The sequence below is a fragment of the Protopterus annectens genome, chromosome 7.part0 (assembly GCF_019279795.1).
Source record: "Protopterus annectens isolate FY-2018-M chromosome 7.part0, PAN1.0, whole genome shotgun sequence".
Classification (NCBI taxonomy): domain Eukaryota; kingdom Metazoa; phylum Chordata; order Ceratodontiformes; family Protopteridae; genus Protopterus; species Protopterus annectens.
The window spans coordinates 1,016,454,975-1,016,474,253 of record NC_056739.1 but is presented as its reverse complement, the minus strand read 5'-3'; the positions used below and the strand labels follow the sequence as shown (position 1 = coordinate 1,016,474,253).

The window sequence follows — 19,279 nt, the reverse complement described above, 5'->3', positions numbered from 1 at the left end:
TGCTTATATGATACATTGACTTCAGATGGGTCTTAAGGACTTGGAGCTCTTCACAACAAATTCCCCAGAAAATATCTGCCCATATTTGCATCAAAATCTACACTTATTGCATACTAAATGTTGAATATTTACATCATGCACCTCCATGAACACATTTATTACCTCTATTATTAGGTCTGCATACTCCTTCCATTTGGCATAACAAGAAGATTGACTCTATAATTTTGGAGGTCAGGTGATCAGATAAGGGGCAAAGAAGCACACTCTGTGCTAAAGATGTGGACATTAGAATGTCCAGCTAGAAAGATCCTGTCTATTGAATACTGATATGACGCCTGTTCAAGTAGAAGGTAATGATTCTGAAGCTAGTAGAGTCAACCCCTCCTCACAACCCCATCTACCACACATCCCTGTCTGGAAGGGTTTTTTATATATATCTATATGTTTTTGCCGGGCTGTGAAGAAGTAAAATTAAAGCCTCCTCCCTATATTAATTAGTTGTTATTCCGAGTATTCATGCACCACTCAGTTGATATATTTTTTTTACATTCTCTAGCCCCTTTTCCTGGGTGCTTATTATGTTGTTACATTTCTGGATGCATATGTTGTTATTATCTTATTATACAAAATAACTTGCCCTATCATTGCTAGAAAAGGTGGAATGTGTTGATACATTCAGTAGGCATCTACACAATCGTTTGTCTGCTCTCCATCTTTTTCAGGTTGTGTGAGATTATGAAGCTGTGCATTAAGTCACACATAAAGAGGTTTTCATATCTAATGTTCCACTTGGCACAGATTTGTTTCTTGGAGGGTACCTGCTTAGAAGGTGGTGGACATGGCAGTGTAAACATCCTAAAACATTTCACCAGGCTGTTCAGCTATTAATAATTAATATTAGCAGGCAGTACCTTCTTTCTTCTCTTTAGAAATCTTCCTTTTGCACTGAGGAAACCCCAGCTGCTTTATAAAGGTATTGAATTGCTCTTCTCCATCTGAGTGTCTGAAACATCCAAGTAGGCACATCTAAAAGCATGTTAGCACAGTGGTTTTCTTGCTTTTATAAAGGTTAAGATTGATGTCTTTAATAAGTGAAAATTCAAACACACAGTCAATACCTTTATACATAAAAAACACACACTGACAGAGCGTAAAAAGGATAGTTTTGTTTTCTAAGAAAACTAAGACTATATAAAATTTATAAATAAAAAAAAAAAAACAAAAAGGTCAGAGCTGGCCCACAAGGTAGAAGAAAGAAGAACCTCCTTTTCCCACTCCTTAAAGTCCCACCAGGATAAGGGAAAGGAGAGCACATAGTAAGCATGAAGTCATTTTACCCTTCTAGATTTCTTTAATTGTCACTTGAATGTAATTACTTATTCACATATTACATGCCCATTTGGTATAAGCCATTAAATAGTGCACTGATTTTAAACATGTAAGTTCACTATTTAAAGGAGTGGAAAGAGCTTATTTAAAAGATGAACCCCAAAGAAGAATGTCTTCTGTGCTTCCAGGAGAATCTAGATGCTCACAAAAAGGTGTACACCTTCCTTACATAGTTTATCTACAATCATAATTTAAAAAAGTAAGATGTGAGTATCTCAAAATATCTAAAATAAAAACATGAAACTTCCTATCTGATTCAGAGGAGTTTATGAATCCAACACACATTTCCAGAAACGAATGAAGGTGTTATCAAGAGTAAAATATACTCAATAAGAAGTCCTTTAAATATCCAGTTTCAAACAGCGATATCTGATAGAAAACTAAAACCATTAATTATGCAAGTGCATTTGTTTACATTTACATTTAAGAATAGGTATTAGAAAGGACATATCATTAAAGTCAAGCAGGATATGCACTGATGAAGCATTTTGTCACCTTAATTCCATAAAGAAAAATAACTCATTGAGCAAGTTACCAGCACAGCTTATTTCTATCAAAGCTGAAAATTACTTAACTTTGATAGATGTGGTAGCAAAAAATCTTGGCCAAAGCTGATGCCTAGTCCCTAATGATCAGTTTGATGTCAAACATAAACACTGACATCACTTTTATCATTGATACACAAGTAAGAAATGTCCAGAATTCATACATATGACATGTCTTCCATCTGCATATTCTGTTGAAGTGAACATGTCATGTAAATGGAAACTGTTATACCATCCTTGGAAAAAATGTTTTAATGGCTCTTCCATGATTGGTAAAGATTAGTAAGCAACTCCTTTGCTTTACAAGGGTGAATATCATCTTAGCAATGGACAAGCCATCAAATATATACGCGCTATAGAATGGTCATTGAAATGACTCCCCATACTGAAAAGCCAATGCACAAAGTACTCAGATACTAACAGCAGGGTTGACCCTTTGCACTTCCTGTCACTTAGCTATACACTCACTAAGTGGGGCTGTATACAATGGAAACTGGATTACATGAAAGATGTTTACTTTCTGCCCTCCATAGTCTTGTACACATATCCTTACTAAGAAACAGTCTACCTTAAGTAAGAAGCCATATAACAAAACAGCAGGATGGCCATTTCATGGTATTAGATTAAACACACACATTAAAGGAATGAGGCTTAGATAAGAAGGACTTAGTTTATCTTGAGATGAAAAAGAAAATCCAGTATGATGTAATAAAATGCACTTAAATATTTGCTATGACGTGGAGTTTATGGTGGTAAGTGCTATTACATTAAATCCGTTGGATTTTGTATATTTTTAGAGAGTCTTAAATTGTACCTTCTTGTAACTTTTTCCTTGCTGTGTAGAGTAAATCATGACTGTTTTCTCTGATAGGATGAGTTTTTTGCAACAGACACATCTAAATTATTACATTTAACACTTAACTTTAATAATAGACAGGGTCCATGATACAATAGCCTTTTGATGCAAAGTTACATTGTTTACCCATGATGTTGCTGGCCTGGTGGTCAGTGAGCATTATTAGTAGCAAAGGACCATCCATGAGGAAATGCATGAATGGCCTATAGCCTGATTATATTTTATGAATATGTGCAGGAATGAAACTGAGACATCCTCTATGGCTACAGTGATCACTAGGGATTCCTGGGAAACCACTCACAGAATGCAACATAAGCATGTATAACATTTTTACATAATCCCATACTTTTATTCATCTTCCCACACAGACTGTTTACATTACTAACATGTTAATGGATGCCAAGAACCATGGAAGGCACTTATTTCTCAAAGCATCATATGATGACCCCCTCCGACCCTAGTTTGCTGTCATTTGGCTTCATCCAGTCAGTATAGCCATATGGCCTTTCAATTTTAGAGGAGCTAGACTGATAAAGGTTGATATCAGGATGCCACCATACTACAAAGACTAGAAGGAGTCAATATGGACAGGCAGACTGAGGCCAGAAATGAAGAATAAAATAAAATAAAATTAAAATAAATAAAAAATAATGCATCCAGTTTCACACACTATAACAACTGTACCATAGAGAAAGAAGTGTTACATAAAAGTGAACAGATAGGCCAAACAAACAATAATACAAAGTATTTAATAAAACAACTGACAACATTAAAGTGATGTTATATTTGTATTCACTGAATTCTTTATGAATAGTCACAAACTGACATCCATTTTTCTGAATGGGCACTGAAGGCTATTTAGTTTTTCAGTTTTCAAGAAATAAACATGATACATGCAAAATAGCTATATAGAACTTTGAAAGTTTAGGTACATGAAGTATAGCACATAACATCCAAGGAGGCAAGTTAAATGATTTATTTCCCTACTGGGTGAAGAGTCTGCTTTCTGCTGTGAATGTCTCTCACAATTATGGATGTTGTTTCCAACATGTCTGCCAGTGATGGCCAGAGGCATTCAATAACGAAAGGAAACAGAAGCTTCTTTGTTTGCAGTTTCTTAAAAGCTGCCAGGAAAAAAAATCATGCAGGTTATATAAACATTAGATGCAAACATATGAAGTATTATCTTTAAGTACATAGACTGGTAAAAGCAGAGAGGCAGACTATGTGTCATGGAAAAGACATGATTCCGTGACTTTAGAGTTTGAATGCAACCTATAGGCTGGGTAATCTGAAATATGGGAAGAGAGTAACAACTCAGTACTGTTTAGGTTCAGGCCAAAAGTCAGTGACTGTACTTCTAAACTGGTCTGTGGATAATACCTTCACTCATTGAATAAAGGTAGCAGAAAGACCCATTGCTAAATTTGAAGTGGACTTCATCCTCAGGCCAATGTTACAAGATAAAAAAAGTTTTAGTAACACTAAACTGGTCTAACAAACAGCAGATTAAGATGCTCTCTTAACCTATGTGTCTAAGGCAGATAGTCTGATCGTCAATGAAAAATAGAGAATCAAAACTTCTGTTTTGATAAACTAAGTTAAAATTTTTTTGTCTAATCCTGCAAGAGATTATCAACCTCTTCAGCTCTGTCTCATATAAACTTGCAGTGTACTGCTGATTTAAAAAAATAAAATAAACAAAATAAATACACATCCATCATCAGAACATGATATTTGTACATGCACATATCCCTTTCTAAAGTAGTAACCTTCCACCAGCAGCTGAAAATGCAAGGTCAGAAACTTAAAAGATAAGAGCCATTCTTACTAATTATTAATGTTATACTTTCAATGTACTCAGTTGTTAGTATTTTGCATAAAAAGTAGAGGTGCATGCAGCTCAAATAGGTTTATTTATTTTAATTTGTTTTTGTGCCCATTGTTGGCCAAATTAGTCCAGGTTGCCTAGTGGCCTATTTCCAGGAGAAACCCAAGGTAATATGTATACTACTAAGGGAACTTTGGCCAGGGCATTGGGCAAATCCATCTTTTTTGATAGGTGATTTGGGATTTTTTATATCCATCTGAGCTACCACCAACTCAGGCAGGTGGGACTTGGGTTAAACTTCTCATCCAAAGCACATTTATGTAAAATAATCGTTTTATTTTGAAATCATCTGTTTCATTGACATCGACTGTAATATGGTCTGGTGCACACCATGGCTCAGTGTTTATAAATGTGCTACAGATCAAAGTGAGCAAAGTCTCTGTCTTTTAAGGTTTTAAACAGTGTACCTGTTCAGGCTTGGTTTCAGTACTGGCACTGGTAAAACGCTGATGTGTTCTACAGAAGATGTCTAAAATCCTACAGCTGAAATGCATTTCTTTTCACTAAGTAGTATGATTTACATCAGTGAGCTTATAACATGTTACAATTCTTTCTAACAGATGTATAAGGTAACTTCGATCGTTATTACTGAAGCTAATACCCAAAAATAAAAGATACTGCTTCTTTAGTGAGCAGTGTTCCACTAAAGAAATGCTCCACAGTTTTGCAAATGACATTTTACTTCGTAATATTAAATTGTTGAGATAAATAAGATTATCTAAGTTCAGGCACCAAGGAAGTGTGACATTTCCCTGTGGTACATTTTGTTTGGGAGCATGTGGCTGAAATGACATTCAGCTGCAGAGAAATATGGCTGTTGTGAATTCCCTGGGGGCAGACAAAAACACACACTGCCATGCCCACGGTTTTAATAAAGTGCATGAGGGCAGAAGAAGTAACGAGCAGTCTGTGGTACATGTTACATGCTTATGTAACTACAACATGCAGAATGTGCTACAACATGGAGAAATCCTGCAGGATACAGTAGTCACATTTATGTTCCAGTATGCATTTTGAGTAATGTCCCCTAGACACTGTGAAGGGAGTAGTAGTCCACACACACACACACACACACACACACACACACACACACACACACACACACACACACACACACACACACTAGTCATTAAGGCACTACACATTGTGCACTGCATTTTTACTGCTACTGACATGCCCATTGGCCATCCTGCTGCTGATGCCTGCTATACTGTCTGCTGTCTCATATTGCACTGGGGGTTATGGACATTATTTTCCTCTAGTGCATTTGGTTATTGAAGTTGTGAGCAGGGCACTGCATTACTCTCTTTGCACACAGGGAACAGGAAACAATCATATTTGTATGTATATATATATATATATATATATATATATATATATATATATATATATATATATATATATATATATATATGTATATATATATATATGTGTGTGTGTGTGTGTGTGTGTGTGTGTGCCAACTTCTAAATTTCAAAGTGTCAAAACTTCGAATTTCTTATGGTCGAGACCATAAGATTGAAGTTTTGAAACTCTGAAATATTTAAATGGAGATGACACAGCGCAGAACAGTATATTTAGCATTTTCCTCACAGTAGTGCTATCTCAGAGTTGGCATATTTAATTAGCAGGGAGTGTGGGGGTGCAGAGGGGCAAAAATGTAAAAAAAAAAGATTTTTTTTTTGTTTTTATTTATTTTTTTATTTACATTTCAGAGTTTGAAAACTTCTGTATTATGGCCGCAACCATAAGTAATTTGAAGTTTTGAAACTCGAAATTTAGAAGTAGACCCGTATATGTGTGTGTGTGTATATATAGATATGTATATAGATATATATGTATATATAGATATAGATAATGTGGTATAGAATAAGTGATAATACATGGGTTAAATGTTTCATTAGGAAACTCCACCCTTGAACCTCTGCTATTTTCAGATATTTTGTATTAAAGTCTCTTAGTAACATTTGTGTATGGTAGCAATTATTTTTCTACATCGACACATTAAATTTCAGCCAAGTAGACCATGGGAATTATTATTTCTTACTGTCTTTAAAAATGTTAAGCTGGCCTAGAAGGAAAACCATTATATATATATATATATATATATATATATATATATATATATATATATATATATATATATATATATATATATATATATATATATATATATGATTTATATATGTGTGTGTGTGTGTGTGTGTATATATATATATATATATATATATATATATATATATATATATATATGTACATACAGATAGAACTTTTCATGGACAGTGTCTGCAGATTGAACGATATGAGTGGCAATAATTATATATATATATATATGTACATACAGATAGAACTTTTCATGGACAGTGTCTGCAGATTGAACGATATGAGTGGCAATAATATGGTGTCTTGATGGGTTGCATCTTTGGCTAGGGAACAGTTTCGGTGTATAATACATCTGACATAAGACGGCACTGCACTTTCTAGAAACAAAACTGCTTTGTACTGTTAACCATGTACACACAGAGCCTAAATGAGATACCATCCCAGCAGTTAGCTCCATGTACAGTAGCTGGAAACAGTCAGCCAGCCAATCAAACGTTGCACACTCTAGTACTTTTGCTCACGAGTTTGGTCACCCAGGCGAGCAGCTGTTTGCACTTCGGCTTGCAATGCATAGTGTGTTTAACATTCTTATTGTGATATATTTGAGCTTTTTGATAATGCCTGTGGAAACCAAGCTCCCTAACAAGCTGAAATCCATAGATTACAAAATTTCTGGACGTGTTCAGGTACTCAGAGGATGAAGCTTGAAAACTTGGAGTAGTTGGCTGGGTTAAAAACTCCAGACAAGGAACTGTTGTTGAGCAGGTGCAAGGGCCTGAAGACAAAGTCATTGCAATTAACCACTCCATCTTCTTTCTCTGCCTCCCTGCTGGATTCCCCTTCCCTACTCCAAATGTTCTTTACCTGCTTACCGAACTGTGCACCAGAAACCTGCGGCTGTACTGAAAAAGGGATATCCTGATAGAAATCTCATCAGAAAGCCTATGTAGGTGCTCTGTAGGACCAAATAGACTTATGGAAGTAGATAGTGTGTAACTTCTCTGTAAATAATCACTTCCACTGCCGACATATCTGTTTTTGCCTATACTAGTGAAGCACTCTGCCAGGAGGGGCAGCTGTTTAATTAACCACTATTACCATTTAATCTACCTCATCTCTGTTAAAACCCTGTCCCACTTACCACTCAGAGATTAGATATCTCCTTAAACAAAGTATTTAGTTTGACCTGTACATGGTCTAACTCAGTGTCAGACTTGCAGTAATCAGGGGAGAATCTACCTGATTTTTGCTGCTTCTGATGGTTTTTCTTGCCCTTGACCCTTGCTAAGAACAAGGATCTACCCACTCCGTTCACTACTCGCTCCACTCGTGCTCACTCTGCTCCTCTACCCTGCCCTTAATTCCCCCCGTCCCCACTACTCCCACATTTATTCTAACCACTAATCCCTCCCATCACCCTAGTAACCAATCACACCAATACCCCCACCCACAGAGCCCCGCCCACCACCTACCTGTCTTCATTGACTACTTCAACTATGTGTCTTCAAACCATGCTTACACTCTTTACTTGCACTCACCTTGCACACCTTACATCTTACCAAGACACCATAATACACCCACTCAACCACTTATACTGCACTACTACACTCACCACTAACCATTACCCTTCCTCTCGTTATTCCCAGCATAACAACACAATTGCCATCCCAATGCATGCTCCACATTATCTATCACCTGCAACATTCAAACAAAAATCTCCCTAAAATACAACAGACTAATCATCAGTTTTATAAAACTTATATCTACTGCCCTATCTAAACTTGCCTTCAATGGCAACATTCACCTCAACCCTGGTCCTAGCATCTCCAACTCCACACCTAATAACCAGTCTAATAACTGCACCATCTCACAACTAACAGCCAACAGAAAGCTAACTGACCTCTTTCTCCTAAGTCTAAATATCAGAAGTATAATCAATAAAACCCACAACATCCATGCCAACATAGCCTTATACTCACCAGATATACTAATTTTGACTGAAACCTGGCTCAAACCTCACAGTCATGAGCAAATGCTCCCAACAGGTTATGATATACCTTGTGTTGATAGACTCTCAGAAAGAGGGTGGTGTAGCTCTAATGTTTAAACACCACCTAAACATCCAGATCCTTAACATATCAGCCCCTAAAATTGGTAACAAAGAAATTCTATTTGCCAACTTCAAACTAAACCAAAACAAAACAATTAACATAATTGATTGCTATTTCCCATCTGGTCATAACATCCCACCTGTAGAGAATCTCCTTAGTTGGGCTAACCATCACCTCTCGTAAGAAACCATAATTCTAGGTGACTTTATGTCGATTGACTATCATTATATATGCAGCAACAACCATCCAGCCCACCACCTAAACCTTCACGGTTTCTCCCAACTTATCCAGTCACCTACCCGGATAAATAAAAACTCTAACAAACATTCTACTTTTGATTGGATACTAGCCAATAAAGTCCCTCAGTCATATTTAGCTGGCTGCCTACTTGACAGCCCCAGTGACCATACCTCAATATTCCTACTGAAACATCACCTATACTGTGCTAAACCCATCATCTTTCAGCAAATACATAACAAAGTAAACTTTAACCTGCTCACATTTATGTCATCCCTTAAAATCTGTAACTGGATTCCACTAAAGTACCTCAATCTAGATGACGCTGTTCAGTTCTTCAATAGCAACTTCCTAAACATTCTAAATACAGATGCCCCATAAGAAATACCAGAGTCAAAGTCCAGCACTCCCCATGGTTACAGAAAGCCACTAGGTCAGTAATGAAAATCAGAGACAGAGCCTGGGACCACTGGCATGTAACAAAAACCCCTCAGCTAGACAAAAATAAAACAGGATAAAACCCAATAGTACCAGTCCACCCTTAACTCCTCCCAACACAACCCCAAGCAATTCTGGTCCTCCATATACTCCATTCTCCATCCAAGTAAAGTTGCCACCCTTCCACCTAACACTCTCTTCTCCTCTGAAAGTATTGCTACCTTATTCAATAAACACATGGAAACCATTCTATCTCTAGCTAAACAACACAACCCCCTCCCCTCTCTCCCAACATCAACACCTAATAATCTGTCCAATGCCTTTTAATTTGCTCCATTTCCTACTGCCAACATAAAAATAATTCTATCGAAACTTAAACCTACTAAACTAGTTGCCAACAATCTCCCATGTGAATACCTAAAAATAGCAGCTGATGCCCTAGCCTATCCAGTCTTATCTTGATTAACCAGTCCCTATAAGAATGCTATGTCCCTACACTGTGGAAAATATCCCATATCATTACCCTCCACAAAGGTGGCCCCTCCACTGAAGTCTTCAATTACCAGCCCATAGCCATCCTCTCTCCACCTTTCAAGATACTTGAAAGATGCATTCATTCTCAAGTTCTAGATTACCTCCTAACTAACAACCTCCTGTACAGCACCCAACATGTCTTCAGGCCATACCATAGCACTAATACCTCTTTACTCTATTTCACTAACACTATCTTTCAGCATAAAACAGTGGCTTGTTCTCCTCTGCAACTTTCCTAGATCTATCTAAGGCTTTTGACATGGTCTCACACAAACAACGTATCTCTTTTCTCACTAATCTATCATTTTCCCAATCAGCTACTTACTGGTTTCATAGCTACCTAACAGGCCACCTATAATCCATTGTTTGGCATAATGACATATCTCCTCATCTCCTTGTCTCACTTGGTGTTCCCCAAGGATCCATCCTAGGACCCCTACTTTTCTCACTCTTCACCAATAATCTATTCACTGCCACCAAACAAGCCTCTCTCATACCATATGCAGATAACTCCACCATCATCTGCTCAATCCAATCCTTAACCAAACTGCTTAAGATCACACAGGAAGCCTTTATCTCTGTAGAAACTTGGCTAGCTAATGCACAGTTAATACTCAACCCAAACAAGACTAAACTCCTTATCTTCCAACCCAGAAAACCTAACCTAACCAACTCCCATTTTAATATTACAGCCAATGACAACACCATAATCTCCCCAGCAGAACATACCAAACTTCTAGGTATTGAGATTGACAGCTGTCTCAAATTCAATATTCACATTTCTCTGATCATAAATAAAGTTCACAAAAAATAGGGGCTTTGTACAGAAATAAGCAATTCCTCACCAAAACAACCAGAATTTCAGTTGCCAATTCCCACCTTATCACCACCCTACTCTACACCTCTCCTATAATTACCAACCTAAGACAAACCAACCTAAATAAGCTCAAACCTTGTTACAAATCGCCAAGTTTGCCACCGAGGCTTCCTATCGTAATCACCACTGTATCTCACTTACTGAGCTTGACTGGCTCGAACTCCCTCAACTTCTTCACCTGAATCAACTCTCTCTTGCTCCAAGTTAGTAAACTATCCTCTTAACGTCCCATCCCTCCAAAATCTACTGCAGCCCTACTATACCACCAGACTACTATGCTCCAGCAACAAAAATCAACTCCAAGAAACCAAAGCCAAAAACTCAGCTCCTGCATAATATCCAAGTTATGGAACACTCTCTCTCCCTCAATAACCTCTAGGCCATAAGAAATTTGAAGTTTTGAAACTTCAAAATTTAGAAATAGACCCATATATATATATATATATATATATATATATATATATATATATATATATATATATATATATATGTATATAGTCAGATAGAGATCTTATATCACATAGAATGATGCCTCAATACAAACAAAACATGACTGACTTTTTAGTCCTGTCGGCCTGGGACAACATGACTGACAGACCACAGTGCTTTGCCAGAAATGGCCTGGATCTGTCTCCCTTGGGCTTTAGACTCCTGACATAGGCTCTTGTCTCCCCCATAGTGCCTTTTTTAGGTAATGTCTTTAGGTCAAAACTACCAACATGAGAATCTCATCTAAATGCAATTTAAAGGTCATGCTGCTGAATTATAGGAGTCTCAACATGAAACTGCACTCATTGCAAGCATTCTTAAACCTGGAAGGTGCTGACGTTTGTGCAGTCACAGAAACCAGGTTCAAAGCTGTGGAGACCACCCCATCCTTACCTGGTTACTCACCCTATGAGGGCAGCAAAGCCAAAACAGGTGGTCTTTCAATATATATTAAAGATATACACACCTGCAGACCACCCTCTCAAAGGCTAGAAACACAGCTTCCATTGGACCCGATAGCATCCCAGTTTGCATCCTGCATCAACTCAGGCAGGTACTAACAGAACTATTAGGCACCCTATTCAGCTTAACTCCGAGTACTGGTTTTGTCCCAGCCAAGTGGAGGATGGCCACCATCATCCTTCTGCACGAAGGTGGAGCATCCACCAATCCAGGCAGTTATAAACCCATCAGTATGACTAGCCTGATTTGCAAAGCCATGGGATGCATTATCATGGACCACATTAACAAGGACATTGGCAACCTCCAAATGCTTGACCCAACACTGTTTGGGTTTTGTCAAGAGGAGCTCATGCCTGTTAAATATAGTAGACTTCTTTGAGTCAGTCACCAAAGCCATGGACAAGGGGAAGATGGTGCACACCACCTACCTTGACCTGGCACAGGCCTTCGACACTATTCCCCACTTGAACATAATAGATAAACTATCCCAGCTTGGCATACATCCATATGTGACCAGATGGGTAGCCAATTGGCTCACTGATAGAACTCACTCAGTCAAAATAGGGGAAGCTACCTCAAGTAGTAGACCCGTATCAAGTGGCGTAGCCCTGGGATCGGTCTTGGTGCCCCTGCTGTTTGGAATATACATCTCTGAGGTGCAAGCCAAAGCCAGAGCTCTATGACTCACCAAGTTTACAGATGACTGCAAGCTGGGCACTGTCATCAACTCCCCTAGTGATGTAGACATACTACAAGAGGATCTTAACCAGACAAATGACTGGTGCCAGAAACACAGCCTCAAACTAAATGCCAAAAAATGCATCATCATCATCCCTTCTGGGGAGAGTGATGTCTTCACAAATTATCACATTAATAACAATGTCTTAAGCACATAAGCAGTTGTGAGGGACCTGGGAACCCAAGTTGACAGCAATCTAACTTTTGACCACCCTGTTGCCTCCATTGTATGGAGAACTTTCTACATGACTTACCTCATTAGTAAGGATATTTCTTCCGGGAACAAGGAAGTCATAACTTCCCTTTATTCCTCCATTATCAGGCCCATCATTGAGTATAACACCCCTTTCAGCATGTACCTCGTGAAGCACATGCAACAGCTGGAGAGACCACAGAGGTTCCTGACCAGGAGAATCCAGGGCTTCAAAAATCTGTCCTACATGGATTGACTAAAAGCCCTGTCTCATACAGACTCCACTGAGGTGTATGCCTGTCATACCGAGCAATCTCTGATCCAACTTTGATGAAATTGCTGCATATTCACAAGCCAAACTCCACTTGCGTGACCCACAAGCAAAACCTCAACTTGGCCTGTGACATCAATAGGACTTGCTGGCAGGACAGATTTGTCTCTCAGAGACTCCCCCATCTGTGGAATAGACTCCCACTCCATGTCAAGCAGAGTACTTCATTATTCCTGAACCTAGATGACTGGATGAGAAATAGAAAATACACTCCTGGGATTCCACCTGTATCATTGTTGGACAGGGGCATCGGCTGCTGATTTGTGGGAACATGGCCTAATTTATTGGCTAATCTTGTAAGGCCCTCAGGGCCAGTAGCCTAGTAACTTGCTATGATTCTATGATCCTATATGGTATCAGATGTAGATGAAGCACATCACACTAGCTGTAATCCAGTTGCACATTCTTACTGCATTGCATGATTGTTTAACTCAGTTTCATTTACAATGCTTGATTTATCTTAATCATGTCCATAGACAGAGATGTACCTGTGCTCAGTATGCCAGATTGTTTCAAATGAGACTGCAGAGCTATGACTTCAAACAAGTGCTTATTTATGGTATTGTTTTATGCATACCTTAATCATATTTGGTCCATTGTCTTTAGCTTGTGCCAAGAATATGAAAGCAGCATACACAGGTTCATAGGTAGGTACTAGGCTATTGGCCCAAGGGCCTAAGTAAGCCTAGCCAACAAGGTTCCCTGGATTACGCCACCCAATAAAATTATTTTCCTGTATCCCTGTTGAGCAGAGCCACAGATCCCCGGAGTGTATTTCCTATTTCCCATCCACTTATCAAGATTTTTCTTGAAGAGTGCTAATGAGGAACCTTGCTTGACATAGATGGGTAGCTTGTTCCAGAGTAAGGGAAGTCTCTGAGACAGGAATCTTTCCCTCCAGCATGTCCTGTTCATTGTGGTGACAAGGTTTAGGTCCCTAGAGTGTGTAGCTCAGAGGGATTGGGATTTCGTTAGGTGTAGAATGTCCAACAGCTCTGGATTTGACATAACTTTATATGTTAGGCAGAGATCACCTCGGAGTAGGCAATATGCTATGGAGTAAAGCTGGAGTTTTTTGAGACGGTCAGTGTAGGTCATCTATTTGAGGCCAGTAATCCTCTTTGTGAGGTACTTCTGTGGCCTATCCAGCTGCTGCAGATGTCTTGTGAGGTACATTCCAAAAGAGGCATTGTACTCTATAATGGGTCTAATGAGTGTTGAGTAGAAGGGAACAATGAACTCTTTTTTCCTAGATGAGGACCCTTTTGTGATGAGGTGTGCCACATATAAGGATTTCCTGACTACTGTGGCAATGTGATTATCAAAGGAGAGACTACTGTCCACCTGGGTCCCCAGGTCTCTTATCACACATTCGGTGTTAAGTAGACTGCTGCCTATGTGGTAGTTTATGGGTACAGAGTTTTTACCAAAGGGGATGACAATGCACTTTTTGGCATTGAGCTTGAGGCCATGGCTCTGGCACCAGGCATCTGTCTCAGTGAGGCCCTTCTGTAGGATGTCCACATCATTTGGGGGCTCAACTACAGCTCCTAGTTTGCAGTCATCTGTGAACGTCTTTAGCCAAAGGTCTTCTGTGTTGGCCTGTACTTCAGAGAAGTAGATACCAAACAGGGGAGGTCCCAGGACTGAACCCTGTGGTACTCCACTTGTCACTGGTTTGAAGTCAAATTTGGAGTCTGCAACTTTTACAGTGTGGGTTCTGCCAGTGAGCCAATTGGCAACCCATCTTGTGACGTAGGGATTTATACATAGTTTAGTGAGTTTAGCTATAATTCCAGAATGGGGAATGGTGTTGAAAGCCTTGGCGAGGTCAAGATAGGCTGTGTGAACCACCTTACCCTAGTCTACAGCTTTGTTGACTGCCTCAAAGAAGTCAATCAGGTGCAGGAAGCATGATTTGCCTTTCAGAAACCCGAACTGGGTGGGGTCCAGAGTTTGGAGGTTACCAATGTCTTTATTTATGAGTTCCATGATGATACATTCCATGGCCTTACTGACCAGGCTCATCAGGCTAATAGGGCGATAGTTCCCAGGATCAGTGGTGGCTCCCCTTTGTGGAGTGGGATAACTGTTGCTGTGTGCCATTCAGTGGGACAAAGCCTAATGTAAGACCATGATTGAACATGGTGCTTAGGTGGGGAGCCAGTTCATTCTGAAGTTCGTGTAAAATGCAGCCTGGGATGTTGTCCGGTCCCATGGATGCTGTGTTTTTTGCTTTAGAGAGTGCAGCTTTTACCTGCGTAGTTGTGATTACAGGAACTCTGCATTATTCCTGTATAGATATGGGCCCTTTAGGGGGTGAGAGGGGGGTGAAGTTAGTACTGAACCTATCTGCCAGGACATTGGCAATATCAGTTGGTTCTGTACATGCAGATATAAATCAGTTGCAGTTTACAGAAAAGATTTTGAATATAGACTAAGACATTGTTTTACTACCTGCATTAGTATCTAATTTAAATAGAAGAGATTTGCAATATATTCATACTCTTTCACTTCAGACTTTTCAACCCTTTTTAGCAATCACACATTACTTTCCTGTTAGCCATTTTGTTTCACAGCTCCTTTCTATACTCTCTGCCCCTACAGTTTGTTTGTACAGTACTTGTAGACTGCATTTGTACTGTAGGTGCATAGGTGTATAATAAGCTAATGACCCATTTGGCCTTTTTAGGCCTACCCATACATCCCAAATCTCTGACAAGTTCTGGTACCCTTTGTTGTATAATTATTGAGAGATGAGACACTTACAAGTAGAGGCCTGGAAAATTAACTATTTATAGGCTGCCTGTGTCCATTAGAGAAATAGGTTCAAAACCAAGTGTGAATTTCTGCTTCCCACCCGATTTTCCCAATTACAGCTGAACTGGGTTAGGGAGGCATTCTGCTTTGCATGAATAGTTATCCTGTTCCAGAGAAGGGGTAGCCTCTGCAATACATACCTGTATCTCCAGCAGGTCCTATTTAGATCACAGACAAGGTTTATGTCTTTAGAATGGGTAATTCTAGACCTGTTTGTTGTGTGTCTATGCAAGAGTCCATCAGAGTGAAGCCCACTGATGCCTTGTATGACAGGCATGGATCTCCCCTCAACAGACTGTTGAAGATAGAATACAGGGATAGGATTTTGACATGGTTTGCATAAGACATGTTATCTATGCATGTATTCTTTTAGTGAGGAACCTCACTGGACATTCCAGTTGTTGGATGTGCCTGACTAGGTACATACCAAAGGGGGCATTGTACTCAATGATAGATCTGATAAGTGCTGAATACTGTGGAACAATGATCTCCTTGGACCTACATACCATACCTTTGTTTATAAGTTGCACAACATAGAATGCTTTCCTCACTACTGTAGACACATGTTGGTAAAAGGCTAGATTACTGTCTATGTGCGTAGTTAGGCAGCATAGTATGGTGGTCTGTAGGATGACATTGGTGATCAAGAAGAGGAGGAGGAGTGTGAGGGCAGTGCCAAGGATCAAATGGTGGAAGGTGAAAAATGGTGATTGTGAGGTGGAGTTTAGGGAAGAGTTGAGATAGGTACTGGGTGGCAGTGAAGAGTTACCGAATAGCTGGTTAACTACAGCAGAGCTGGTAAGTGAGAAAGCTAGAAAAGTGCTTGGTGTGATATCTGGACAGAGGAAGGAGGACATGGAGACCTGGTGGTGGAATGAGGAAGTACAGGAAAGTATACCAAGGAAGAGGTTGTCATAGAAGAAATGGGATTGTCAGAGAGATGAAGAAAGTAGACAGGAGTATAAGGAGATGAGGTGCATGGCAAAGAGTGAGGTGGCGAAGGCTAAGGGTATGGCATATGAAGAGTTGTATGAAAGGTTGGGCACTAAGAAGGGAGAAAAGGACCTGTACTGATTGGCTAGACAGCGGGACTGAGCTGGGAAAGATGTGCAGCAGGTAAGGATGATAAAGGATAATGAGGGAAATGTACTCACAAGCAAGGAGAGTGTGTTGAGCAGATGGAAAGAGAACTTTGAGGGGCTGATGAATGAAGAGAATGAGAGAGAAATAAGGTTGGATGATGTGGAGGTAGTAAATCAGGAAGTGCAAAAGATTAGCAAGGAGGAAGTAAGAACAGCTATGAAGAGGATGAAGAATGGAAAGGCTGTTGGTCCAGATGACATACCAGAGGAAGTATGGAGGTACGTAGGAGAAATGGCAGTGGAGTTTTTAACCAGATTGTTTAATGAAATCTTGGAAAGTGAGAGGATGCCTGAGGAGTGGTGGAAAAGTGTTTTGGTGCCGATTTTTAAAAATAAGAGTGATGTGCAGAGGTGTAGTGACTACAGAGGGATAAAACTGATCAGTCACAGCATGAAGTTATGGGACAGAGTAGTGGAAGCTACGTTAAGAAGGGAGGTGATGATTAGTGATCAGCAGTATGGTTTCATGCCGGGACAGAGCATTACAGATGTGACATTTGCTCTGAGAGTGCTGATGAAGAAGTACAGAGAAAGTCTGTGTCTTTGTGGACTTAGAGAAAGTATATGACAGGGTGCCTAGAGAGGAGTTGTGGTATTGTATCAGGAAGTCTGGAGTGGCAGAGAAGTATGTAAGAGTGATACAGGATATGTAAGAGGGTAGTGTGACAGTGTTGAGGTCTGTAGTGGGAGTGACTGATATGTTTAAGGTGAAGGTGGGATTACATCAAGGATCAGCTCTGAGCCCTTTCTTATTGCAATGGTGATATGTTGACAGACGAGATCAGACAGGAGGCCCCAACTATGATGTTTGCAGATGATATTGTGATGTGTAGTGAGAGTAGGGACCAGCTTGAGGAGACCCTGGAGAGATTGAGATTTGCTTTAGAGAGGAGAGGAATGAAGGTCAGCAGGACTAAAACAGAATATATGTGTGTGAATGAGAGGGAGGATAGAGGAATGGTGAGGATGCAGGGTGTAGAGCTGGTGAAGGTGGATGAGTTTAAATACTTGGGATCAACAGCTCAGAGTAATGGTGAGTGTTGAAGAGAGGTGAAGAAGAAGGTACAGGCAGGGTGGAGTGGGTGGAGAAGAGTTTCAGGAGTGATTTGTGACAGACGAGTACCAGTGGAGTGGCAGAGAAGTATGTAAGAGTGGTATAGGATATGTAAGAGTGTAGTATGACAGTGCTGAGGTCTGTGGTGGGAGTGACTGATACATTTAAGCTGAAGGTGGGATTACATCAAGGATCATCTCTGAGCCCTTTCTTATTGCAATGGTGATAGGTTGATGGACGAGATCAGACAAGAGGCCCACGACTATGATGTTTGTAGATGATATTGTGATGTGTGGTGAGAGTAGGGACATAGTTGAGGAGACCCTGGAGAGATGGAGATTTGCTTTAGAGAGGAGAGAAATGAAGGTCAGCAGACTAAGACAGAATATATGTGTGTGAGAGGGGAGATAGAGGAATGGTGAGGATGCAGGGTGTAGAGCTGGCGAAGGTGGATGAGTTTAAATACTTAGGATCAACAGCTCAGAGTAATCGTGAGTGTGGAAGATAGGTGAAGAAGAGGGTACAGGCAGGGTGGAGTGGCTGGAGAACAGTGTCAGGAGTGATTTGTGACAGACGAGTACCAGTAAGAGTGAAAGGGAAGGTCTACAAGAGGGTAGTGAGACCAGTTATGTTATATGGGTTGGAGACAGTAGCATTGACAAAAAGGCAGGAGTCAGAGCTGAACGTGGCAGAGTTAAAGATGTTAAGATTTGCACTGGGTGTGACGAGGATGGACAGGAATAGGAATGAGTATATTAGAGGGTCAGCTCAGGTTGGATGGTTTGGAGACAAAGCCAGAGAGGTGAGATTGCATTGGTTTGGACATGTGCTGAGGATGAATGCTAGGTATATTCAGAAAAGGATGCTAAGAATGGAGCTGCCAGGTAAGAGAAAAAGAGGAAGGCCTAAGATAAGGTTTATGGATGTGGTGATAAAGGACTTGCAGGTGGTTGGTGTGACAGAGCAATATGCAGTGGACAGGAAGAAATGGAAACAGAGGATCTGCTGTGATGACCCCTAATGGGAACAGCCAAAAGAAAAAGAAGACTTTCTGTGTGTCCCCAAGTCT

At 40.0% G+C, this 19,279-nt stretch overlaps 1 protein-coding gene and 1 pseudogene across 1 annotated transcript in view; both read left to right on the top strand.

Annotated features, from left to right (window-relative positions):
• The window catches only part of LOC122806827 (isotocin receptor-like), a 231,401-nt gene that overhangs the window by 71,576 nt on the left and 140,546 nt on the right, over positions 1-19,279 (top strand). The gene's annotated exons all lie outside the window — the stretch shown is intronic.
• LOC122805767 lies at positions 7,402-11,787 on the top strand (annotated as a pseudogene).